This window comes from Sminthopsis crassicaudata, chromosome 5 (assembly GCF_048593235.1).
Source record: "Sminthopsis crassicaudata isolate SCR6 chromosome 5, ASM4859323v1, whole genome shotgun sequence".
Classification (NCBI taxonomy): Eukaryota; Metazoa; Chordata; class Mammalia; order Dasyuromorphia; family Dasyuridae; genus Sminthopsis; species Sminthopsis crassicaudata.
The window spans coordinates 174,410,728-174,438,388 of record NC_133621.1 but is presented as its reverse complement, the minus strand read 5'-3'; the positions used below and the strand labels follow the sequence as shown (position 1 = coordinate 174,438,388).

The 27,661-nt window shown below is 34.6% G+C and overlaps 1 long non-coding RNA gene across 1 annotated transcript in view; it reads left to right on the top strand.

Annotated features, from left to right (window-relative positions):
- The window catches only part of LOC141543490 (uncharacterized), a 260,856-nt gene that overhangs the window by 18,887 nt on the left and 214,308 nt on the right, over positions 1-27,661 (top strand). The gene's annotated exons all lie outside the window — the stretch shown is intronic.

The window sequence follows — 27,661 nt, the reverse complement described above, 5'->3', positions numbered from 1 at the left end:
TATTGATCACTATTCAAAGGAGTTTATTCTCTTAGTTTCTTCCTCTTCTATATTATTTTTTGAGTTACAAATTTTATCCTTTTATCTTCCTTTAAGCTTTATTTATTTTTTCCTTTGCCTATTTCTATAGCCTCTCTGCTACTTTACTCTGAGAGGTTTCCTAAAGAGGAATTATATATGAATACACTGTTTTTGGTAAGGGTCCTTTAAATGGGTTGGCACAGTTTCAACAGGAGGTTTGAGTGTCCCCAGCAGTAACTTCTGTGGCTAGGGACTGCCCCATGGGCAGGTTCCCAGTCATATCGAGATAGCTTTGTAATGGGAGACGGCTCCCTCTCTGATTGGCTGTGTGTGACCTCACAGACCCCTTTTTAAGCCCACTGCAGCAGGAGGTAGCTCTCTCTCTCTCTCTCTCTCTCTCTCTCTCTCTCTCTCTCTCTTTTTTTTTTCTTTTTCTGAGGCTGGGGTTAAGTGATTTGCCCAGGGTCACACAGCTAGGAAGTGTTAAGTGTCTGAGACCACATTTGAACTCGGGTCCTCCTGAATTCAGGGCTGGTGTTCTATCCACTGCACCACCTAGCTGCCCCCAAGGTTGCTGTCTTTATCCTGGAGTAGCTGAGCCAATTGGATGGACAGCCAAGAGAAGTAAGGAGCTTGATAGTGAACATGTGGATCTCTCAAAGACCAGGTGTTCACTTGGGAGTTAACAAGTAAGGGCATTATGTGAGCAAGTATAATAAAGGCTTTAAGTTTGCACATAGCTATTCTTGAGTGTGCTATCAGTTATTATATAACAGATGTCTGAAGGCCTCAGAAGAGGCGAGTTGGGTAAATTAGTTGACATTGCAAAGGTCAGTGGCCAGAGGATTCTCTGACCCCTTGGAATTAGGAGAGACTGGCAATGTAAAATACAGAGTAATGCTAGGGCTTTCGCAAATGAAGTGATTGCTCAGGGTTAAGTAATAAATGGTATTTCACAGTTTATGGTTTACTTCTTGCTATCATGAACTAACAAAGAGAAATGACACAGAAACTATTATTCATGCAGCTATCTTTGAAGAGGTCCTTATATGAATTTTCTAGAATCAATATTTACCTACATTTTAAATTTTCTTGATGAAAAAATGCTATCTTTTACTATATCCCAAGTATATACTATACCCCAAGTATATACTATACTATAAAAGCATGTATACCCTTGACTTAACAGCACTACTACTAGGTCTATATCCCCCCCAAAAAGATAAAAGACAAAAAGGAAAAGGACTTACATGTACAAGTATATTTATAGCACCTCTTTTCTGGTAACAAAGAATTGGAAATCGAGGGGATTCCCATCAATTGGGGGAATGGCTGAGCAAACTGTGGTATGTGATTATGATGGAAAGCTATTGCACTAAAACAACTTGGAAAGATTTACATGAGTTAATGCAAAATGAAATGCACTGTATACATGGTACTAGCACTATTAGAAGATGATCAGCTGTGAATGACTTAGCTTTTCTCAGCAATACAATCACCTGAGCTAATTCTGAAGCCTTACAATGAAAAAATTCTATACATCCACAGAAAAAAAGAACTGATGGTATCTGAATACAGATTGAAACATACATGTTTTAAACTTTATTTTTCTCATGGGGTTTTTTTTGGGGGTAATCTATACTTTCTTTAATAACATGATAATATGGAAATGTTTTGCACAACTACACATACACACACACATATATAAAATCTATATCAAATGATTTGCCTTCTCAATGAGGGAAATGAGGAGAGAAGAACGGAGAATTTGGAATTCAAAATTTTAAAAACAAATGTAAAAATATTTTTTACAAAACTTAGGAAAAATAAAATACTAAATAATTTCTTTTTTAATTTGAATGAATGCTCCTATTTCCAAAGAGGAGGGGGGAAACTAATAGTGTCTGCATGAAGGTCAAAGTATAATTTTACTTTCTTCATTTTTCCAATGCTCTTTTGTTTGGTTTTCTTTTGTAACATGGATAATACAGATTTAGATGATTTCACATGTACAATCAATGTCAAATTGCTTGCCTTCTCAAAGAAGGAGAGAAGAAAGAGAGGGAGAGAGAATTTAGAGCTCTAAATTTAAAAAAAAGAGTATTAATTATTTACATAATTGAGAAAAACAAAATAAGAGGCAAAAAAGTATAATAGAAAAGATTTATAGGCAAATCCAAAAGAAATTAATAAAATTAATAATTCACATTTTAGCACATTGTTTATATATCTATATTATTTGGGGGAGAGGTAGACTCTGAGATTCTTTTCTTAACTGGAAGATTCAGGTGTTGTAGAGGAGAAGAAAAAATGGCCCAGAAAAGATTATTTATTTAGCATTTGTTGGTAGATTGCAAAATTGATAGAGCACTGGGTCTGATATCAGGAAAATCTGAGTTCAAATTCATCTTCATTCATCTTGGAATCAGCAAGTCCTGATTTTAATACTGGCCTCAGACAATTGTTAGCTGTGTGACCTTGGGCAACTAGATTAATCTTTGTCTGCCTCAGTTACCTCAACTCAAAATGGGAATAATCAGAGCACTTGCTTCAAAGGGTTGTTGTCATAATCAAATGAGATAATAATTGGAAAGTGCTTAGCACACTGCCTATTATAAAGTGAGTATTTAATAAATATTTATTCTTTTTCTATCCTCTGTACTCCCTGGTTTTTATCTGTTCATAGATTCATGTGGTTTAAAGTTAAGAAAATAAGAAGTCATTTTGTTTTAGACCACAGGTGGTCGCGCCATCCCTGACTTTTCAGGGAGATGAGAACCCCAAAAAGGAGGTGATCGCGCCCCCCCTGACATCTCAGGAAGGGAGATGAAAAGCACCAAAGAGAAGTGGGGATTTGCTAGCGGGTTTCTGGGTTGAAGGGCTTTATTAGAGACAAGTATGCACAAACCCATCAACATGGGAGTTATTATACAAGCACATAGCAATAACGCAGAGGCTATTAGTGGTGACTCTCCCCACAGTCAGTGCAGACTCAATGTGGTGTAACAAACAGGAATTGTACATGCAATTAGTGATATAACAAACAAAATAAATCAACATAGTATTGTAAGAGATTTCCAGAAGTCCTAGAAGGAGGGTATGTAAAGATCAGTCACACATAACATGCCTTCTTCAGCAACCAAGAGATAGTCCAAAACCAATTTTTGTCCATTGCTTCACTGTTAGGGAATCCAATGATCCCCACAAGTTTTTGAAGTCCCACATCAGTCTTTTTATATGTTAGGGAATCCAATGATCCCAACAGGTTTTGAAGTCCAGCAACAGTCTTATGATGCCTCAGAGAATCCAATGATTCCTGAGGACTTTCAGTCCTACAATAGTCTTATGATGTCTCAGAAAATCCAATGATTCCTGAGGGCTTTCAAGTCCTACAATAGTCTTATGATATCTCAGAGAATCCAATGATTTTTGAGGATTTTCAAGTCCAACAGTTTTTGATGTTCATGAGTCAAACACCATAACTGCCAGGTTCTTTCAGTGGTGGGCACAGTGAGCAACGGAACCACCCGATGTTTCTTGGGTCTTCTCCTTCATTTCAAGGGTCTGCTCTGTCTCTCTCCAGTGGACAAGGTGAATACAGCTTGTTGGCACCCATCTGATTCCTTCTCCATCTGTGGAGATACAAGCAAACCCTCTCCCCCAAGCAGTTAACCTATCTGGTCCCTTCCATTCACCACTTTCTGGGTCTCTCCACATCACCTGTCGATTATGTAAAGACAGTGGAGCTGCTTGCACTGGACACTACCCTTCTGGTGGGTTATAAAACCTGTCTACCGGAGCCAGTGCATCTTTGTCAAAAATTTAAAATAATAGTATCGAGAACTAAATTTAGAAGTTCTCTAGGGTTACTCATGGCTCCCCCTTTCTTTTGTTTTTGGAGGAGTGTCTTAATGTCTCTGTTTCTCCCCTCTATTATTGCCTGACCTTGAGTATTAAAAGGTATGCCAGTGGTATGTAAAATCTTATACTGTGCACAAAAGTGTGCAAAATATTTAGAAGTATATGCAGGTCCATTGTCTGTTTTTATTGCTTGTGGCACACCCATAATTGCAAATGCTTATATAAGGAATTCAGTGACCACCTGGGCTGTCTCTTTTGCTGTTGGTATTGCAAAAGTGAATCCTGAAAAGGTGTCTACCACAACATGGATAACAGACAGACAACCAAAAGATTTATTATGGGTCACATCCATTTGCCAAATTTCATTAGGTCTCAAACCACGAGGGTTCTTCCCTGGAGGGAGTGTAGGAGCGTGGAAAGGAAGGCAAGCTGTATAGACTTTTACTATGCTTCTAGCTTTTTCTCTTGTGATTCCAAATTGTAAAGGTAAAGCTCAGGCAGCCTGATGATATTTAGAATGAGACTCTTGTGCTTCTTGAAATAAAGGAGTACTGGCCAGCATGGTTAGAAGGCTATCTGCCTTTGAATTACCATCAAAAATAGGACCTGGAAGTCCACTATGGAAGTGGACATGCAAAATATAAATCTTACCTGGATGCTTTCTCACTTGCTCTTGAAGTTCTTTAAAGAGCTGATATATATTGGAGGCTACAAATTTTATTTGAGCTGTGGCAATTCTTTGTACCACACCTACTGAATAGGCAGAATCAGATATTATATTTATGTCTCTCAGATAATAAGCAAGAGCTAGAATGATTGCATACAATTCATTCTGCTGAGTGGACTGAAAAGGAGTTCTGATTACTCTCTTTATAGTTAAGTCACGAGAATACACAGCACAAATATTATGTTTGGATGCATCTGTAAAGATAGTTGGTCCTTTAAGAGGAACTTTAGAAACCTTTTCTTCAAGAATCCATTGCCAATTATGTAACAGTCTGGTTATCTTTAGTGGAGACCCGTGTGCAAAATTTGGAGCCATGGTTAATAAAATTTGCCACTCTGGAATGGTTTCACAGCACACATTAACTTGTGCATTAGTATAAAAGGTGTATATCTTGTCAGGTCTTGTCCCAGATAATTGTACTGCTCGTTTAATGGCCTTTAATAAAATTCTAGCCACAAGCACTGGGTAAGTAGTAAGGCTTTGTTCTGGTTGTGCTGGGAGGTTCACCCACTCTATCACACTGTCTCCTTGATGAAGGACTGCTGTGGGTGCCTCTTGTATAGCAAAAACTGATATTTCTAAGGGTTTTTGAGTGACTCTTTCAACCACATTGGATAAAGCCAGTTCAACTTGTCTCAAAGCCTCTTGCGCTTCTTTTGTAAGCTGGCGTGGTGAATTTAAAGTGCTGTCTCCCCTTAAAATGTCATATAATGAATGGTTGCAATTGACAGGTAGTCAAGCCTAGCATGGGACGCATCCATTGGATATCTCCTATCAATTTCCAGAAGTCATTTAAGGTTAATTAAATTAAATTAAGGTTAATTAAATTCACGCTTCTCTGTTCTTAAGGAGAGTTTTTGTACTGTAAGCACCTTAGGATATACTTCATATCCTAAATATTGAAAAGGAGCATGTCTTTGAATCTTTTCTGAAGCTATGTGCAATTTATAATTCCTTAGTGTTTCTATGGTTTTTTGTAGACATGCTTCTACCATTTGTTCCTCAGGTGCACATCCCAATATATTATCCATGTAATGTAATAACATTACTTTTGGAAATGCTTTTCTTACTGGAGTAAGAGCAGCAGCAACATACATTTGACACATAGTAGGGCTGTTTTTCATTCCCTGTGTCAAAACTGTCCATTCATATCTTTTATAAGGCTCAGCTAAGTTAATGCTGGGCACTGAAAAGGCAAATCTTTTCATATCTTCCTTATCTAGAGGGATAGAATAGAAACAATCCTTAATGTCTATAACCCACAGAAGCCATTCTCTAGGCAACTGAGTAGGAGATGGAAGTCCAGGTTGAAGAGTTCCCATAGTTTCCATCTGTTCATTTACCTTTCTTAAATCAGTCAATATCCTCCATTTTCCAGATTTCTGTTTTACAATAAATACTGGGGAATTCCAAGGACTTAGAGAAGGTTGTAAGTGTCCTTGGTTAAATTGTTCCTGTACTATGTCTAATAAGGTCTGAATTTTATCGCTACCTAAGGGCCACTGTTCTATCCACACTGGTGTATCAGTTTTCCATTGGATAGGAACAAGTGAAAGTGTTGGCAGGCCTTCAACAGCAGCCCTGCCTAAAAAACCGAAGTACTCATTTTTAACCCTAATTTTTGTAAAATGTCTCTTCCCCATAGATTGATGGGGATTTTTTCAACTATAAAAGGAGTAAAAACTCCTGTCTCACCTTCAAATACCCATCTTAAAGGGGTAGCACTAACTTCAGCTGCTATTGATCCTCCTACCCCAGACATGTATGTGTCTGCCTTAGTCTTTGGCCAGTGACTGGGCCAGTTGGCACCTCTAATGACTGTGCGATCTGCACCTGTGTCCACCAGTCCTTCTAATGCTATGCCATTTATATAGATGGTGAGCATAGGTCGGTCAGCTGTCACAGCTGCTGTCCAGTATATTCCTGGGTTTTTCTGCTTGGAGTCAGAACATGGGTGACTGTCAACCAGGTTGCTTATTAGGGGTCTGTATCAATAAACCCAATGCTACTACTTCCCTTGGTTGATAAGTCACACATTGTCTACCTGTGTTAGTGACTGGGATATTATCTACACATTCCCCAGTTTCCCACATCAGTGTATGAATGAACACTGTCTTGTAAGTACTCTCAGGAGGTGAAATGGTCAAGCCTACTGTCCCTGGAGGCAAGGGATCCATAGGTTGGAGAGGAACAGATTTCACCTCTCCAGGGGGTATCTAAATTGTCCCAGCTGCATACAACTCTATGCTCCCTAGTTGTAGTCCCTTTCTCCCATCACGTTGCTTCCTGGCTGACTGATTGTATAATCCCTTTCTCCCATCAGATGGCTTCCTGGCTGATTGGTCATGTCTGGGTATTGGACTTGGAGGCACTCTCTGGGTGTGGCATCGGCTGCCATCGTGCCCCAAGTGTTTTTTGCCTGGGGCCCTGGAGCTGGGCCCCTCATCACGTTTCCCTGAATCAGTCTACATTATGATGCCCAATGGAGTCCTCTGTTGCATTTTGGACATGGGGTTTTGGGTCTTGTTCTCCCAGCCTGTCTTCTCACTCTGTCTCTATGCCAACATTGAGCTTTCAGATGGCCTACTTTACCGCATTGAAAGCATTGACGAGTCTCTCTGGAAACCCCTTGCCAAAAGGGATCCTGTCTCCCCATGTTGGGATCTTGGGAAGTCGCACCATAGCCTGGCTATAAAAGGTATTTGTGCCCACTGTGGCACAGCGTCTTATGATCTCCTCTAAAGGAGCATCCCTATGTAGTCCTAGTATAATCATTCTATAAACCTCATTGGCATTGTCTCTAGCAAATTGCCTTACCAAAGTGTCTGTTACTTCATTTTCACCATTAGTCTGTATGACAGCTGTCTGCAAATGTGCCACAAAATCAGCAAAAGGTTTATTTGGTCCCTGTACAATTTTTGTGTAGGTCTCACTCTTGTAGTTTTTACTGAGGAGAGAAGCCCATGCTTTGATAGCAGCAGCAGCAGCAATTTGCTCAAATGCTGTTATGGAGTAATTAATCTGTACTGAAGCATCTGCATAAGAACCTACACCTGTTAGTAGGTCATAGGTGATCGAAGTATTAACTGCACTTTGACTATTTTGTTGGGCTTGAATCCTACAGAGCTCACTAAATTCAGAAAACCACAACAAATTTTTTCCAGGTTCTAAGCACACCTTTGCAATGACTTTCCAGTCACTAGGGGTTAAGGTTTCATAAGCCAAATTGTGTATTAACATCTTAACATAATTTGATGTAGCCCCAAAGACAGTGCAAGATTTTTTCAGGTTTTTAAGGACATCCATATTAAAAGGAGCATATCTTCTACTCTCTTGACCTGCAGAATTATACTGTTGAATCACGGGAAAAAATTGAAGTTTGAAATCATTATCTACTTCTTTTCCATTTTCAATCGCTTCAATAAACCCTTTCTGTAACCTAGTTATAGGGGTTGGTAGTTGTTGGGGGGGGAGGTGCTGATGATATCACCGCCCCTCCCACTACTCCTCCTCCCTCCATCCCTGAAGGTGGAGTTAATGTGGGCTGATCAATAATCTGCTCTCTAGGTGGGGTGGAAATTTCTTCAGGACAATCAGAGTCAACACACCCTGGTTCCTCATTCAAATCCCCTTGCCCTCTGGCAATGTCTTGAGTTTGGTTATCTTCTATCTTTTGTTCCTCACACTTCCTTCCAGGTTCAGTTTTAGAACTTTTCCTTCTCCTAAAACCTGCTTAAGTCTAATTGAATCACATTGTATAGATAAAATACCTCTGGGGAAATTGAACAAAGCCCATTTTTAATGTAAAATTCTTTCATTTCAAGTCCCACTAGCTTCCATTTATCTATACTTAGTTTTTCTTCCTTTAAGAACCAAGGGGACCTGCGATTCAATGAGTCTAAAAGATTATCCATTTGTGGACTGGTAACAAGTAAACTTTTCTCATCAATTATCTTAATTATAACCTCTATAGTATTTCTAGATGAGGCAGGGGCTGGGGTTGGAGCAGGGTTGGCTGAGGCCGAGGATGTACCTAACATCTGCCCCATCTCAGTTATTAGAGATTGCTGGTTTAGTCTTTAACAAGGTAAGTTCCTTATTTCTATTAGAATACTCACCTAATCTCCTGGTCACCAGAGGACTTTGGTGGAAGTAGGGTGCCAGTCACAAGTTGGACGCCAAATGCTGGAACTCTATCTTCCCAGAAATCAGCCAGAGTCAGGATCACTAAACGTCTTTATTCTTGATCTTTACCGTCCCCTCCAATGTCAGGTCACGAGTTCGAGAGAGTGTGAGTTCCACCACCCAAGTTTCTCCTACTCCTCCCACACAAGTCACTTCCCCCTCTTTGTCCCACCAATCAAGTCAGCACAGAACAGCTGGAGAGGGTCAACCTTCAAACAAGTTAATAGGGAACTGTCCAATTGGCAATTAGTCTCACGTGTTTCATTATCCAAGTGCATTGCTCAGTTCTAGCCCTTTACATATATCTATGAGATAATAATTGGAAAGTGCTTAGCACACTGCCTATTATAAAGTGGATATTTAATAAATATTTATTCTTTTTCTATCCTCTGTACTCCCTGGTTTTTATCTGTTCATAGATTCATGTGGTTTAAAGTTAAGAAAATAAGAAATCATCTATTCCAACATCATCATTTTTAGAGGGATTAAATGGCTTGTTCTAAGGAGCAACAGGACTAGAATTCAAATCCAGCTCCTCTATTTATCAATTCTATTGTTCTTTCTACCATGTGATTGAATTCTGACCTTACTTTAAAGAAATTCTTGATGAATTTCCATCTTATATTCCAAGTTGGCATCCACCTTTTTTTTTTGTATCTTCCTTACTTTGGACTTTTTTGAACTTCTATAACACTTTATGGAATGATTCTGTGATGATTTTATAATATAATATTATGCAATATGCTTATTTACATTTACATCGTCCCCTACTAGACTTCAAGATCCATGAGATCTGACCTGCAACTAAATTAAACTTTGTATCTACCCTATGTGCAATGTTTTGCACATAATAGGTGCATTGTAATTGTTTAGTGTTGTTAACACAAATTAAATGATGAATGATTTCATTCAGATAACTTTTGTCAAATATTTCATTTGAATACAATGATCAATTTATTTTTTTACTTTTTTTTAATTAATTTTATAATTATAACTTTTTTTGACAGTACATATGCATAGGTAATTTTTTACAGCATTATCCCTTACACTCACTTCTGAAATTTCCCTCCTTCCCTCCACCCCCTCATCCTAAATGGCAGGCAGTCCCATACATGTTAAACGTGTTATAGTATATCCTAGATACAATATATGTGTGTAGAACCGAATTTCTTGTTGCGAAGGAAGAATTGGATTCAGAAGGCAAAAGTAACCTGGGAAGAAAAACAAAAATGCAAACAGTTTACACTCATTTCCCAGTGTTCCTTCTCTGGGTATAACTGATTCTGTCCATCAATTGTAACTGAATTAGATCTTCTCTTTGTTGAAGATATCCACTTCCATCAGAATACATCCTCATACAGTATTGTTATTGAAGTATATAATGATCTCCTGGTTCTGCTCATTTCACTCAGTACAATGATCAATTTCAATCATGAAAAAACCTAAATATATGACATATGGTGGCAGTACAGTTTTCCTGAAAATTATAGATATAGCTTATGTTCTCTTTTCTGTAGATATAACTTAGGGAGTGGTGAATTACTATAAATTTACAAAAGTAATATTACCAATATAGTAAAAGCGAATGAATGTCTTAAAAATCAGGGTGGTCACATTTCTATGGAAGAAAAATTAAGTCATGTTTCCCCCAGAATCAAACAGTGATCATATATTTCTTCATGAGAGAGAAAAACTTGATTTCAATTACTAACTAAATAATACCTCGAAGAATAGGAGAAAAGACTTCTTAATGCTTTTTTCTAACCTGTATCCTTAAAACTTTTTTTGTTATTTTATCTTATTTGGGCCTCAAAGTTCAGCTTTAACTAATATCTAATATCTATCTTCTCTAATACTGACAAAACAAATAATAAAATCTCCTTTACATTATTTTTTGAGAGGAAGGGAGCAATTTGGATAAATTGCTTGCCCAGCATCATAGGGCTAATAAGTTTCTAATGCCAGCATTGAAAGCATGTCCTCTTAACTCCAGGGCTGGTGCTCTATCCATTGTAGGTGTACATTCATATTTGAGAGTTCAGATTTTGGTTTACTATTTCATTCCTATATTTCAGACATAGACATGGCTCCTTGTTTTTCCTTCTAATTAAATCACTTTTTCATATTACAAAAAGATTTAATGGAGACTTGTCATAGATTGGTCATATGGAGACTCTTGTTAGCTTTATTTTGGATTTCTGTGACACAAACTTGCCCATAACAATGAAAATGAAATTAGTGGCTGGTGACCCATTCACATATGCTTTATTTGTGTCTTTTGGGGGGGAAATCACAACTGTATTTCTCCTTTCTATAAGTCTTTCCCAAATTTTTAGGTAAACAGGAGTCCATTCAATATGTTTTTGCCTTGGATTCAAATATTCTAGAAATTACGAGTATATCTGACTTAACTGAAATTTTATTTTACAAAAACAATGCATTATTTAGATAATTATTTCATGGAATTTGCTATGTAAAAGAGGCTATTTGCAATTTAACAACAACAAACTTTATAATCATGCCAAACAGAATTGTACTATTAACAATATTAACCTAGTGTTAAATAAATCAATAATTTAGAGGTATTGAGAGTGAGAACATGATACATTTCTCAAAGGAAACTGAATAAATGTCCTTAAAATAGTCATTTATTCTTGTATGTATATATATATATATATATATATATATATATATATATATATATATATATATTCACACACATATAAATGAACTTTGGTATTATGGATAGAGCTGGGCTCACAGTCAATGATGATCCAGTTTCAAGTTCCATATCTAATATATACTGATGTATTATATTAATTGAAGATATTTTATCTGCCAGTGAAATCACAGGTTTGGACCAAAAAAATAAGAAGTAAGAAAGAAACTGACATGAAATAAAGAATGATTATAAGATTTAGAACTAAAAGAGATATTAGAGATCAGATAGTCCAATTCACTTATCTTACATTTAATCCTTAGGTAGCATAGGATATTTCTATCTTGGTCTTGTTTAGCAGAAGAATTAGGTATTCGATGGTCAGCCCCTCACACACCTTGATAGTTATATACATACATCCTGCTGGTCAGAAGTGCTGAGCTCTCTGTGATTCTCAGAAAGTAGATGACTTTCTATCCTTCAGCTCTGCCTCTCTCTGCAGGGCAGCACTTACCTGCTATCTAGGAGGTATAGATTGTTGTGGACTAGTCAGATTCAGCTTTCAAGATACCACCTCTGAGGCTAATTCTTCTCCCCCTTCTCTGAATCTGCTTTATTTCATGTAGCCTCACTACATGACTGGCATAATAGAGTTGACTCCCCCCCTCCAAATTCATTAACTGCAGAGAATATTTACTCAGCATAGGAAAAATAGTGATAAATAATAAAATAAAAGTGGTAAATAATACCTAATGAAATATCTACCATTTATCTATAACTTCTTCTAGACCTAGCCAATTTTCAGATAGCACTTGGGATCTCTCTGAAACCAATCCTATGAGATAGTCAGTTCCAGCTTATTTAATGTCTGTGGCCTCTCGTCTTTCAAGTAGATGAAAGACTATTAATAACATAATGTATTTCCTAAAAGATGGACTCACATCCAGGAGAATGGTCATTAGATGTAGGAATGAAAAATATGGGATTTGGAATTCCATGAAGCACAGAGTGGAACTACTGAATGCTCTTCCTGATCTGAGATGACCTGATATGAATTTAAGGATCTGTAAGGAAGACTAGGTTAGGTACAGAAATAAAAACCCTCTATTTGTTCTATCCCTTCTTAATCACTCTCTAATCTTGGCTATTGTCCTGCTTTAATCCCATTTTAAAAAAATGTAGTACCCTGAGAGAGTTTCAGGGGGTAGAGCCAAGATGGTATAGTAAAGTCAGGAAGCTGCTTGAACTCTCTCAGTTTCCCTCAAAAACCATAGGAAATCAAGCCTCTGAACAGAGTCTGATGAAATGAAACCACTTTCCAGTTCAAGAAAGACTGAAAAAACTTCAAGAAATGTCACTCTTGCTGGAGTTAAAAGGGTATTTGACTTGGGTCAGATAGACTTTGAGAAAGCCAATGAGAGGTGCTTAATCGCAGCAAATCAGCAACTAAGACCCTCAGTTCTGGCTCATAGAGAAGCAAATAAGTGGAGCAACTTTCAGTCCCAGCTCAAATGTTGAATTCTGGATAATCAGGCTGATTTCTGAACAGATCAGGCAAAGCTACCTCTTACAAACATAGGAAGTCCCTGCGCTCAAAGCCAAGAGTCAGAGCTGCACAAGAAGCTTGGGACAGTGCCACCTTTATCCCAGGAACAGAGCTTCACCTTAAAAGTTAAAGAAAAAAGAAAATAGTAAAGAAAAAGAAAGAAAGTGAACAATAAACAGACAAAAGGGAGTAGGGATGAGTGAGCATTGTTTGACGTTTGATCTCATCAGTTTGGGCTCTAAGAGGAAATAACTTAATCATTCAGTTGTGTATAGAAATTTATCTAACCCTATAAAGAAGTAGGAGAAGAAAGAAGAAAGAAAAGGCAGGGATCAGAAAGAAGGGAGGGTAGAAAAACTACTGAAAAAGAAAAGGGGTAATACCAGATAAGGTAGTGAGTGGGATGGGTAAAAAAAAATTGCCTAAGTACAGGGTGAAAAGAGAGAACAAAAGTATATGTAGGGGAGAAAATAAGATGAAGGCAACCATAGAGCTGGTAATCATAATTGTGAAGGTGAATGGGATGAACTCTCCCATGAAACAGAAGCAAATCGCATAGTGGACTAAAAACCAAAATCCTATATTATGTTGTTTACAAGAAACACATTAGACACAGAAAGGCATACAGAATGTAAAAGGATGGAACAGAATTTATTATGCTTCAGTTGAAGTAAAAGAAAAAAAAAAGCAGGGGTAGCGATTCTGAGCTCAGATAAAGCAAAAGTTAAAAATAGATCTTATTAAAAGAGATAAAAGGGGGAAGTACATCTTGATAAAGCATAGAAAATAATAAAGTAGTAATGATTCTAAATGTGCATGCACAAAATGGTAGAACAGGCAAATCCCTAGAGAAGATTTTAAGCCAGTTACATGAAGAAATAACAAAGCTATTCTAGTATGGGACCTCAACTTTCCCCTCTTAGAATCAGACAAATCAAACCACAAAATAATTAAAAAAAAAAAAAAAAAGAAAGAAACTAGGGAGGTTAATTAGATCCTAGAAAACCTGGATATGTTAGACCTCTGGAGAAAATTGAACAGGGACAGAAAGGAATATACTTTTTTCTCAGCAGTACATGGAACCTACATAAAAACTGACCATATATAAGATATAAAAGCCACACAATCAAATTCAAAAAAGCAGAAACAGCAGTTGTTTCCTTTTCAGAACACAGTACAATAAAAATTATTTTCAATAAAGAGGCAGGGAAAGATAGACTAAAAACCCAATGGAAATTAATCTAATTCTAAAGAATGAGTAGATTAAACAAAAATCACCAAAATAATCTATAATTTTATCCAAGAAAATGACAACAATAAATCAACATGCCAAACTATGGGATGCAGCCAAAGTAGTCCTTAGAGTAATTTTTTTAATCATTAAATATTTACATAAATGAAATAAAGAAAAGGAAATCAATGTTAGACATGCCACTGGAAAAAAAAAGCTAAATAAAGAACAAATTAAAACCCCCAATTAAATACAAATTAAAATTTTTGAAACTCAAAGGAGAGATTAACAAAATAGAGATTAAGAGAACTATTGAACTAATAAACAAAACTAAGAGTTGGTTTTATGAAAAAAAAAAAAGAACAAAATAGACAAATCTTTGGTTATTCTGATCAGAAAAAGGAAAGGAAAAAACTAAAATCAACATCAAAAATGAAAAGGATGAACTCACCACCAATGAAAAAGAAATTAAAGTAATAATTAGGAGCTATTTTGTCCAACTCTATAGCGGCAAGTCTGAAAATCTAACTGAAACGGATAGATATTTACAAAAATGTAAATGGCCCAGGTTAATAGAAGAGGAAATAAAATAGTTAAATGTCCCATTTTAGACAAAGACATTTAAGTCATTAATGAGCTCCCTTAAAAAAATTCTCCAAGACCAGATGGGTTCATAAATGAATTCTACCAAACATTTAAAAAACAATTATTTCAAAAACTATGTAAACTTTTTACAAAAATAAGTAAAGAAGGAGTACTTCCAAATTCCTTTTATGACACAAATATGGCAATGATACCTAAACTAGGAAAAGCCAAAACAAAGAAAGAAAATTACATATCAATCTCTCTAATGAATATTGATGCAAAAATCTTAAATAAAGTATTAGCAAAGAGATTACAGCAACTTATCATCAGGACAATACATTCTGACCGAGTAGAACTTATACCAGGAATGCAGAGCTGGTTCAATAAAAGGAAAACTATTACCATAATTTACTAATCAATAACAAAACCAATAGGAATCATATGACAATCTCAATAGATGCAGAAAAAGCTTTGGACAAAATATAAACACTAGAGAGAATAGAGAAGAAGGGAACTTTCCTTAATACAATAAGCAGTATCTATCTAAATCCTATAGCAAGCATTATTTGTAATGGAGAGAAGCTGGACACAAATCCAATATCGGGGTGGAACAAGGATGCCCGTTATCACCACTAATATTAAATGTTGGCTTTAGCAATAAGAAAAATAAAGAAATTAGAATAGACAATGAGGAAATAAAACTATCACTTTTTGCAAGATGATATGATGATATACTTAGAGAATTCTAGTAATCATCCAAAAACCTTTTGGAAACAATTCACAGCTTTAGCAAAGTTGTAGGATATAAAATAAACCCACATAAAGTATAATGTTCTATTTCTCTAAATTACAATCATTCTCTGGATGCAGATTTTCTTGGGGAGCTTCTGGAGGCAGCTTTAGTTTCAGTTCAGTTCAATAATCTCAAAATGCAGCCAGGAGTTAAAGTCCTTTTATTGTCTCTTTCCAAATCTTATCTCCAGATCCTTTATTTTCTCTTTCAAGTCTTGTCTCCTTCTCTTGGGCTTGGCTAACTTTCTTAGAGGCCTTTCTCTCACTTTGGTTCCCGAGAGCTATTGTCCAAATGTCTCCAGCCAGAATGAAAGTTGAAGTTGGAATGAATTTGACTCTGCCTCCCAGAATGCGGGATTATGGGTTTCCCAGAAGTCAATCCTAGTTGTGACTCTCCTCCCAGAGAGTGGGCTTATAGGTACTCCTTGGGCTTTTGGAAGCTCTTTAAAATTATGCTCTCTTAAAGGTATGAATCTCATGGAATTCTAGTAAGTACATTACTGAACTAGAGAAATTGTTAAGTACCATGCTAAAATAGATAATTATATCCATTCCAGTGACTTAGCACCTTGTAAGAATCCTAACACAAAGCATCAACTTTTCTACACACATTACTGACAAAGCCCATCAGCAAGAGATGGAAAGAGAAATTCCATTTAAAATTACTGTAGACAAAATTGAGGGTCTACCTGTCAAGACAAACTCAAAAACTATATGAACACAATTATAAAACACTCCTCACCCAAATAAAATAATATCTAAACAACTAGGAAAATATAATTTTCACAGCTAGCCTGAGTCAATATGATAAAAACAACAATTTTGCCTAAATTGGTCTTGTTCAGTATCATACCAATCAAAGTGTCAAAACATTGTTTTACAGAACAAGAAAAAATTATAATAAAATTAATCTGGAAGAACAAAAAGTCAAGAATAACAAGGTAATTAGTAAAAAAAAAATGCAATGGATGATGGCTTAGCAGTATCAAATCTATCCATCCATTTCAAATACAAAATGGCAGTGATCAAAAACATTTAATATAGACTAAGAAATAGAGTGGTGGATAAGAATAATAGATCAGATACATGCAACACAATAATCGAGGCTTAAAACAATCTAGTATTTCATAAATCCCCAAACTTCAGGTTCTGGAACAAGAATTCACTTTTTGATAAAAAATTGCTGGGGAAATTGGAAAATAATATGGTGGAAAATAGGCATACATGAACATCTCACACCTCATAACAAAAAAAGGTCAAAATGGATACATGATTTGAACATAAAGGTGATCACATAAACAAATTAGGAGAATAAGGGATAATTTACCTATAAGATGGCATTTATGATATGGAAGAATTAGAGAACATTATGAAAGGCAAAATGGACAGCTTTCATTACATTCAATTAAAAATTTTTTTCACAAACAAGATCAACAGAAACAAGATTAAAAGGGAAATACAAAGCTGGGGAAAAATCTTTATAGAAAGTATTTCTGATAAAAGTCTCATTTCTAAAATATATAAAGAACTGTGTAAAATTTATAAGAATACAAGTCATGCTCCAATTGATAAATGGCCAAAAGATATGGACAATCTTCAGATGATGAAATTAAAGACATTTATAATTATATGAAAAATGCTCTAAATTACTATTGATTAAAGAAATGCAAATTAAAACAACTCAGATATCACGTCATACATTTCAGATTGATTAAGATGACAGGAAAAGATAATGATAAATGTTGGAGAAGATGGTATGGGTAAACTGGGACACTAATTGTTAGTGGAGTTGTGAAATGATGCAACCATTTTGGAGAGCAATCTTGAACTATGCTCAAAAGGCTATCAAACTGTGCATATTCTTTGACCTAGCAGTACCATTATTGGGTCTATATCCCAAGGAAATCATAAAGGAGTGAAAAGGACCCATATGTGCAAAAATATTTGTAGCAGTTTTTTATATGGTAGCAAGGAATTGGAAAAGGAGTGGATGCCCACCAATTGGGGAATGGCTGAACAAGCTGTATACATGAAGGTAATGGAATATTAAGAAAGACCTGAAAAAATTTACATAAACTGATGCCGAGGGAAACAAGTAGAACCAGGAATACACAATATCAGCAAGAATGTGTGATGATCAACTATAAAAGGCTTGGTTTTTCTTAGATGTTCAGTGATCCAAAGCAATTCCAATAGACTTTGGAGAAAATGCCATCTGCATCCAGAAAATGATTTAAGGAGACTGAATATAAATCAACACATATTATGGTCACTTCTTTTTTCTGTTTGTTTTTTTTTTAATCTCTTCCATGGTTTTTCCCTTTTTTCTTATTTTTCTCTCCCAACATGATTCAAAAAATAATATGTATTAAAAATAAACTTACAATTTAAAATATAAAATAAAAAGCAGTATCTTCTTTAAAACAGATAGCATATTTCATTATTGGTTTTCTGAAATCATTAATGATATCTTGATCACAACTTACATATTTAAAAAGTTATTTTTACAATGCTGTTATCAACTTAAATTGTCCAGATTTTTCACATTCCATTACTTATCAGTTTATAGACATCCTCATAATTGTTCATTTTTATATTTGTTATAGTATAAATTGCTCCTCTGTACGTCACTCTTTGTCATATTGTTTATCTCCTTTTTTTAAATTATCTCCTTCCTTATCTCATATTGCATAATAATACTACACCACATTCATATGCCAAAACTTAATCAACCCTCAATTGTTGGGCATCCTCTCAATTTCCAGGTTTTTGTTTTTTTTTTTTTTTTTTTTTTTTTGCTGACACAAAAAATGTTACAATATAACCTGGTCTTTTTCTGCTTTCTTTGATTTCTTTTACATATAAGCTAACAGTACATCTGGATCAAAGGGTCAATGTTATTTAGTTATTTTTGTGCATAATTCTAAATTACTTTTTCTGAATGTTTGTACCCATTTATGTCTACAAACAATGAACCAATATATGTGTTTTTCCATAGTCTCTCCAGTATTTATAATTCTCTTTCTTTGTCAGTTTTGGCACAGAAACTATAAAGTATTTTAATTTGCATTTTTCAAATTAGGAGTGATTTAGAATATATTTTATCAAATATCCATAAATAACCGTGGTTTCCCTTGAATACTGTTTATATCATTAGATAATCTAACAATTTGAATCAATTCCTCATATTTCTTGAAAATGAAATCATTTTGGGATAAATTTGTTGCAAAGATTTTTCCCCAGTTAATTGTTTCATTTTTTATGTTACTGACAAAAATCTGTTTCTTACTTCTATCTAATATCCTCATCAATGACACCCTCAATGAGTGAGTATATTGTTATCAAATATTTGAGTCAGTAGTTATTGGTGTTCTAATAAGTTTCATGTCACATGCCTCTGGTGCTCAGATACTTTGATTTTCAATGCCTTAATGCCTTCAAAATTGTGTTCCTTTTAGCACAGACTCACTCTATATTCACATGATCTAGCTCAGTTGTTTTCCTGTCTTTATCCTCTTCAATTCCATTCCTTGTCCTCTAAAAGAACAACTGGTACTATGTGGTTAGCATTCAAATATCATGGCTTCATTGTCTTTAATAGTGAAGAAAAAACACGTTATACAAATGTTTGCAGATTTTTTTCCAATTTTCTTCCTTCTGCTGTTTTCTTCTAATGTCATCCATATATGTCCCTAGTTGTGTCTTTTTCAAAGTTTTCTTTAAAGTAATTTAATTTTTATCTGCTTTATATTACATATAACATTCCACTGTCTTTCTTTGTAGGGTTTTACAAATGTTTATATTTCAAAACTAATATTTCTGTGACTGCCATATTTCTCTGCAAAATAAATCTTAAATATATGTTGACTAATGATGTTTGGGGTCTCTGCTAGACTCTTTATGATGGTTTATATCACTTGAACTTCTTATGAAGTTTATTGTTAATCAACACCAACAAAATTTTCTACATCCATTTCACATTTTGGCATTAATTACACATTAAAATAAATCCCATTGGAGTTGTGGCATGCCATTTAGTTTTTGCATCTTTATTCTTGCTTCTAGATTTGTATTATGCCAGAAGTATTAATAAAAACATAAGATTAGGAATGACTCCTCTGCCATTAACATAGTTTCCTATCTATTCTTTAAGCCTGAAATATAATAGTTGCTTTATAAATGTTTGCTGAGTTGAAATGAATTATCAAAGTGACACAGCAAAAGAAATAGAAACTGTATCAATCACATTTCCCTTTCCTATAGAACAGTCTCCAAGAGTACAGTATATAAAACATATTCAATTGTCTTTTAAACCATTTTAAGTAATCTTCCATTATTTTAGAAGAATTTATTGATTTTCTTTTATACTTGTGATTTTCAAAAGTTGGACTCATAAAATGTGAATTTAGTATATTTTTAAACCAAAGACTTTTTTATGTTGAAATATACCTTACCAAACTCCATTGTCCAAGTACTTCTTTTGTAATATATCTTTCTCATAAAGTGTGGTTCTCTAATTGCCATGAGTATTAAATCAACAATATATTGTGGGGCAATATTTCTTATGAATAAACATTTTGAATATGTGGTTCAATAGTACATCTTTTTTAGAGAAAGACTCAAAATTATTTTTCAATGTGATTTTATAAATGTGGAGTAGCAGCTAGTCCAAATGCTTACAAAAATATTTGTGCAGTCAGGACCACTGAGATGTTTTTAGGAACATATGTTTGGCTGAAATAAAGTAGCCAGTGCAAATATTTTGCAAATATTTTGACTGTATTCTCTTTGATGTTTGCCTATATATGGCTTCAGTTTCATGAGATCATTTGTTACTTATGAGTGAACATTTATTATATATGTGTTTGCGCTATGTGTTGCATATAATGTCAAACTAGACACTGATTCCATGTAGGGTGAGTTCCAAATCTGGATTTGAATGAGTGAATGAATGAGTGGATTTGACTGGATTTCTATTGAATGTCCTTGTTTAGTGTAATGAGAATCAGTATGATAGGGTAACCAAAGCTGTACCATAAAAAGGATGCCAAAATTTAGTGTGCACCAACAGCACCAACCTGTGATTTGCTTCTTCCCCTTTCCTACAATAGTATCCTCACAGGTAACAGCAGTCTCATTCTTATACTCACTTCTTTCTTCAGTAACCATTCCCCTCCTACACAACTTTTATTCTGGTTTTTCAGTCCTTCAGTATCACAAAAACTTTGAGGTATAACAGATGTATATTTTCTTTCTCCCAGCTGCTACAAAACAAGTAAGGTCTTCTTTCCTTTTTTCCACAAAACTATTTAATTGCAATTATGTGGATAAGAGAGTTAAAGAATAGTAAAAAAAAATAGAATATAAATGGACTTTAGAAATCATCTGTTCTAACCATCTTATTTTATAGATGAACAAACTAATGCTCAGAGAGGGGAAGAGATTTGATCAATGTCAAGAAGTTAGCAAGACACAGAGTGACAGAACTGGGATTTGGCCCCATGTCGTTGGATTTCAAATCCAGCACATTTCCTTCTACATGAAGCTACGGTGACAAATATTATGATCTGAGATCTATTGTAGCAGCTTCACAACTTCTCACTAAAAAAGGGGATTGTTTTTCATCTTTCTATTAGTTCAATGAGAGGCAACAAATTATTACCACAATTGATAATAAAATGAAGAGAAACATTTTAAATCTGAAAGCACTATAAAAGACCTTATCTTATGATTTTAGAGCTAAAATAAGCTTTTTTTCATTTAAATGCTGAGGAAATAGAGATTAAGAAGTGTCATGTCAGTTGCCCAGTTATATATAACTGGTATCAGAAATGTAGGACTTCTCACTTCCAGGCCTAATGCAATTCCTGTGACACCATATTGCTTCTCATAACCCTAGATCTAAATTCATAATCTAATCCTTCAATCATTTTATCCATTATAAAAAACAGAAACTTTAATACTTACTTTGAATTTCCTTTCTAAAAGTTGACCCTGGTTTCATCTAATTCACATTAAAAACCCTGCAGACAATGTAATAGGAAATTAGTGGTGTATTATAAATTGCAATGGATATTGAGTGAAATACTTATAAAACACTCATTTAATCTCTCTGAAACATTGTTTTCTTGCTTATAAAATGGCAATGGTATTATTTGCACTCTGCCATTATAGGACTATTGGGTTTACATTTTATAACCTGTGAAAAATTTTGTAGATGTGAGCTTCAGTATGATAAATGTGGAAATGTGTTTAGAAGAACTATTAGTATTATAATTACTATTTTATATGAGTAACAATAAATAATAACAATGATGGCTAACATTTATAATTTTATTGCATATATTAATTCATTTGATGCTCAGAACAACCCTGAAAATTACATGCTATTACTACCCCCATTTTACAGATGAAAAAACTAACTTGCCCAGAATTTCATGGCTAGTAAATATTTGAAGGCTGGTTTAAATTCAGGTCTTCTTAATATCAGGTCCAGTGGTCTATCCTTTGGACCATTTCATATCTTCCAACAAATCATTACTGTAGTACTTAGTTGTATTGTAAAGGGCAGGAACTTTGGAGAAATATACTTAAGGCTCAGTGAGATTGATTTTATCTTACAACAAGGTGTTAACTCAGTGGAATTGATAATACAATGGTTATCTAGTTTACATATACTTAGTACTTAGCATAGTGATGTAATAATTCTACAGTTGATGTACTTGTAATAGAGTATTTAAACTGAGGACAAAGTCAGCCACAGAGATTCCATCTTTGATCAGCCTTTTGATGGCTCTCTTGCCTCGAATTTCCTTCACTGAAACCAAGACCTGTTCCAGAGGACCTCCAGAAAACTAGCCAGGACCCAGGTGAAGGAGACAGACTGTGAAGGAGATAATAAAGACTTTTGATTTTATCCCTGACTATTCTCATGGTGATTACTGTGCTGAAAACAAGGCTGGCCCTGAGACATATAGAATGCTAACCAAGATATTATATTTTGGCGTTCAACATGGGGCTAAGGATTTAAACTCAGCTATCCAGACTGACATGATCCTGAGTTCAGTGGAAAAGTCTGTATGGCTTGGAAATTAGGATGAGTACAAAAATAGACAAGCAGGAAACTTTAGTAAGGGCTAAACTAGTGTTTCAGCTGAAATGGTACAAATGCTTAGAAAAAAGTCTTCCCCACCCCAATGGAAGTGTTTAGAAAACATAGTTAGACTAATAAATAACCAAAGTTTGATTGTAACTTGGGAGCATATTGCTGGACTCTTAGAAACATTAGAATGCATGTCCCCTTGGTTCTCCAGGGAAGAAGAATTAGAGACATATAAATAGAAATTAGTAGGAGAGCAACTAATTGAATATTACAATGATAATGGTCCTGATTCAAATCCTAAACAAACATTATATATATATATATATATATATATATATATATATATATATATATATATATATATATATATATATATGCATATATATATATAAATATATATATATAATTTAATAAAATTGGCTTTAGAGAATTACATAAGTTTTAGAATTAGGAAAAAGAAGAAAAAGCAGGAGGAGGATACTGATAAAAAAAAAAAGCTTTAAAGCATGAACTAGATAAGAAAGGAGTTAAGTATAGTGCTATTGAAATTAAGGAGGGTGGTACTTCACAGAAGGATCTATTAGGGTATTCCCCATCCTCTGACCTATTCCCCCCCTCAATTAACCCTTCATGGGTGGAGGGAAAAGGTGGAGGGGAGGGGCAGTGACACCATCAGCACCACCCGTGAAGGAGCTTTGTCCACCCCCTATGACAGGATTACAAAAGGCATTAGTTAAAGCTAAAAATGAAGGACAGGATATATCTGATTTAAGAATAGAAGCATACTCTGTTATTCAAGAGTTTGACTCTTCAGGTCAAGAAAGGAGAAGATAAATTTCTTTTGATCTGGAAATTATCAAAGATCTGAAAAAGGGTTGCACTCTTTATGGGGCTACATCGTCTTATGTTAAGATGATATTAGAGAATTTGGCTAATGAAATTTTAACCCCTAGAGATTGGAAATTTATAGCAAGGACATGTTTAGAACCTGGAAAAAACTAGTTGCGGCTTTCAGAATATAGTGAACTATGTAGGATACAAGCCCAATGAAACAGGCAAACTGGAGTTAATATACCAGTCACCTTTGATCAACTAGCAGGTATAGGTCATTATGCAGACACTTTAGCACAGATTAATTACCCTTTGAGAACATATGAGTAAATTGCTGCTGCTATCAAAGCATGGGGCATCCTCCCAGGAACAAGATAGAGGAGAAGCATTCACAAAAATAGAACAAGGTCCAAATGAACTCTTTGTTGATTTCGTGGGATATGTGCAGACAGCTGTCATACAAACTATTAGTGAAAATGCAGCAACAGGAATAATGATAAAACAACTTGCTAGAGAAAATGCTAATGAGGTTTGTAGAAGAATTATACTAGGATTACACAAGGATGCTCCTTTAGATGAAATTATAAGATGCTGTGCCATAAATGTCTTTTATACCCAGGCTATGATGCAGAACATAGGAAGAGAAGATCCCATTTGGCAAGGGACTTCCAGATAGACTTGTCAATGCTTTCAATGTGGTAAAGTAGGGCATCTGAAAGCTCATTGTTGGAATAGAAATAGAGTGAGAAGACAGGTTGGGAGAACAAGACCCAAAAGCCTGTGTCCAAAATGCAACAGAGGCTTCCACTGGGCCTCAGAATGTAGATTGACTCAAGAAAATGGGAACCTAGGCCCCAGCTCCAGGACCTCAGGCAAAAAACAGGTGGGGCATGATCCCTTCATTGTCTTCTTTCCACACCCTCACTTTTTATTCCATTTCTATTAATGTACACATCTTCTCCCACTCCATCATCCTTTGTTTTCTTTATAGATTTTGGAGGATATTATACCATTCTGGATATTATATATTGTTTCTTCTTTAATTAATTCCCAATGTGAGTAGGATTTCAGAACTGCCAATCCTCCTTCCCCATTTAATTCCTTTGTGTCAGTTCTTGTTCTCACACCTCATTTGTATAGCATAATTAATATTTTTACTTTTTCTATATGATTTTGCTTTTTAGAGTCACAGTGTATTCAGATCTACCCCAGTCTTTATTTTGGAATATTTAATCACTAATGAAATATTAAATATATGTTTTATATTTCCACATATAAAATATAAGCAATTTGTCCTTTTTGAGTCCCTTGAAATAAGTCTTTTATATGTTACTTTTTTATTGTGTTCCAATTTGTTTGTGGCAAAATCCTGAAAATCTGACTGATCATTAAAAGGCTATCTTTTTTCATTCAATATTCTATTTAATTTTGCTGGATATCATATTTTTAATTCCACCCCTAGTTCACTTGATTGTTGACCTCCAGAAAACTAGCCAGGACCCAGGTGAAGGAGACAGACTGTGAAGGAGATAATAAAGACTTTTGATTTTATCCCTGACTATTCTCATGGTGATTACTGTGCTGAAAACAAGGCTGGCCCTGAGACCTATATTCCAGGACCTGCAGTCTTTAATTATAAACCCTTACAGGTCTTTTGTATTCTAATTGTATAACTCCAGCACATTTGAATTGCTTTTGTTGCTTATAAATTTTTCTCTTTGATCTGGGTTTTTGAAATTGTATTATTCTTGGATTTTTTTCCTTGTAGGATCTCTTTCAGATAGTGATTGATGGATTTTTTTCCATTTCTATTTATCCTTCTTATTTTATCATTTCAGGACAATTTTCTTTAATTATTTTATGTGTTACTATGTCAAGGGTTTGTTTTTGGGGGGTTTTTTTGGTCATAATTTTCAGAGAATTCAATTATTCTTATGCTTTCTCTTCTTGATCTGTTTTCCAGATCTGTTGTTTTTCTTATGGGGTATTTCTTCTTTTCTTACATTCTCTTCTACTTTTTCATTCTTTATACTTTAAAAAAATATTTCCTTGTGTGATGATCAACTATGAAAGACTTAGTTCTTCTCATTGATTCAGTGATCCAAAGTAAATCCCAGAAGACTTTAGACAGAAAATGCCATTTTCATCCAGAAAAAAGAAGTAATGGAGATTGAATACAAATAAATATATGCTAAGTTCACTTTTTTATCTGTTTTTTTCTCTCCCATAGTTTTTTTCCCCTTTTGCATTGTTTTTTCTCTTCCAACATGATTCATAAAGCAATGCGTATTAAAAATTAGTTAATTAATTTAAAAAGACATCATTTTCTTCCTTAAGACTTCTTTATGAGTAAAGCAAGAAGTTTCCAGGATGTTCCTTATATTACTCATTCTTCATTTTTTTAAACCACTTCTTCTTGGCCTAGCTTTGTACTAGTCTGAAAGATTAATATTATCTCTGAAGGGGTTGGTTAGTAATATTCATTAATTTCTCTTATGTAATGTTTGCATAAATAATAGTGATTTCTCTTAAGGAAATATTTAGAACATCTCACCATTTATTATCTGAAGTGAATGTGACAACACTGTGTATGCGAAATTCAAATATCTTAGGAATAAACCCATTCACAAATTGTTTTATAGACAATTACACTTTTTTAAAAAAATTGTAAATATGAAAAAGTCTATGGATACTGCTTAATAATATTTGTAGATATAGTGGAATGGTAGGTGAAAGACTGATTTGTTATATTTCTCTTGAGCTGTGACTATCATGGTGTGCTTAATCTCTAGCATCTTTACAGCTAATGAGTAGCACCTCTAAATATATGTTTCAGGTAATTCCAATTCTTTCCTTTCTGGAAATCTATGAAGGTACTCAGGTAAAACATAAATGTCTAAGTTTAAGTTAGAACTGGTGACTGAAAAATGGCAATTGGGTAAGGACCAAATTAAATATGAACTGGTGCAATATTACTTCAGCAGTGTATGAAAACTGTTTATTCAAATAGAAGATATGTATTTTCCCTATTATATATTACCAAAATAAAATGTAGATTTTGCAGAAGATACAGAAGTGATACAGAAATGATAAGAGACTTCAACTTGTTAATTTCTTAACAAGCCCTACTGACAGTTTTGTCCTTTAAAAAATTAAGTAAGCATTGATTGAATTTTTTCCTTGGGCCACATCTAGACAAAGAAGATATTATTGAGAGACAACTAAGCAGAAATTTTATGTGTCTCTGTGTGTACATATTATATTTTATATATTGTTATGTTATATATAATATTTTCTTATTATATTATATATAATGTTATATTATATATATATATAATTTAATAAAGAGATCATGTCATCCTAGAACATTGAATAGTGAATAATAATGACAGCATTTATATAGTTCTTTAAGAACTGCAAAGCTCTTTATAGCAACCTAGGAGAAAGGTATTATTATTCTTACAACAATCCTGGGAAGTAAGTGTTATTATCTCCATTTAACAGATGAGAAAACTGAGGACTAGGAATGTTTTCTTGATTTCAGATCCAGTACTCTTATCTATTACACTATGTAGTTGCTACTTCTAGACTTGGCCAAATAGGTCACCTTTACTTCTCACTCTCTGATTTCCAGCATAGTCTTCAGTTCCTGGATATCTGATAGCTCACCCTTCCATTATTTTTAACCTCACAAGCTTATAGCCATCCCCGATGTCCTTCACCAGAAACAGGAACGAATAAGTACAGTACAGTATGTAAAGAACAAAAGCCTATATTCGTGTGTTATGTGTAGCCTCCAATTGAAGCTTCTCCCCATCTAAAATTTATAGTATATATCTCTTATGAAGTACAATCAGGAAGGAAAAGAAAAACAGCATGACTTCTTTAGCAAAATTATTCTGACAGTTCAGTGTAAAATATATTAGGTGGTGAAGAAAACTAGCACAATATTCCAAGTAATAAATGATGAGGACCTGAACTAGATGGTGGTCATATTAATAGAGAAAGGGAAAATGATAGTATAGATGATGAGCTAGATAGTGATAGATTGAGAGATAGTATAGAAATAGAAAAATCAAAATTTACTAACCAATTGATGGTGGCACAAAGAGAAAGACGAA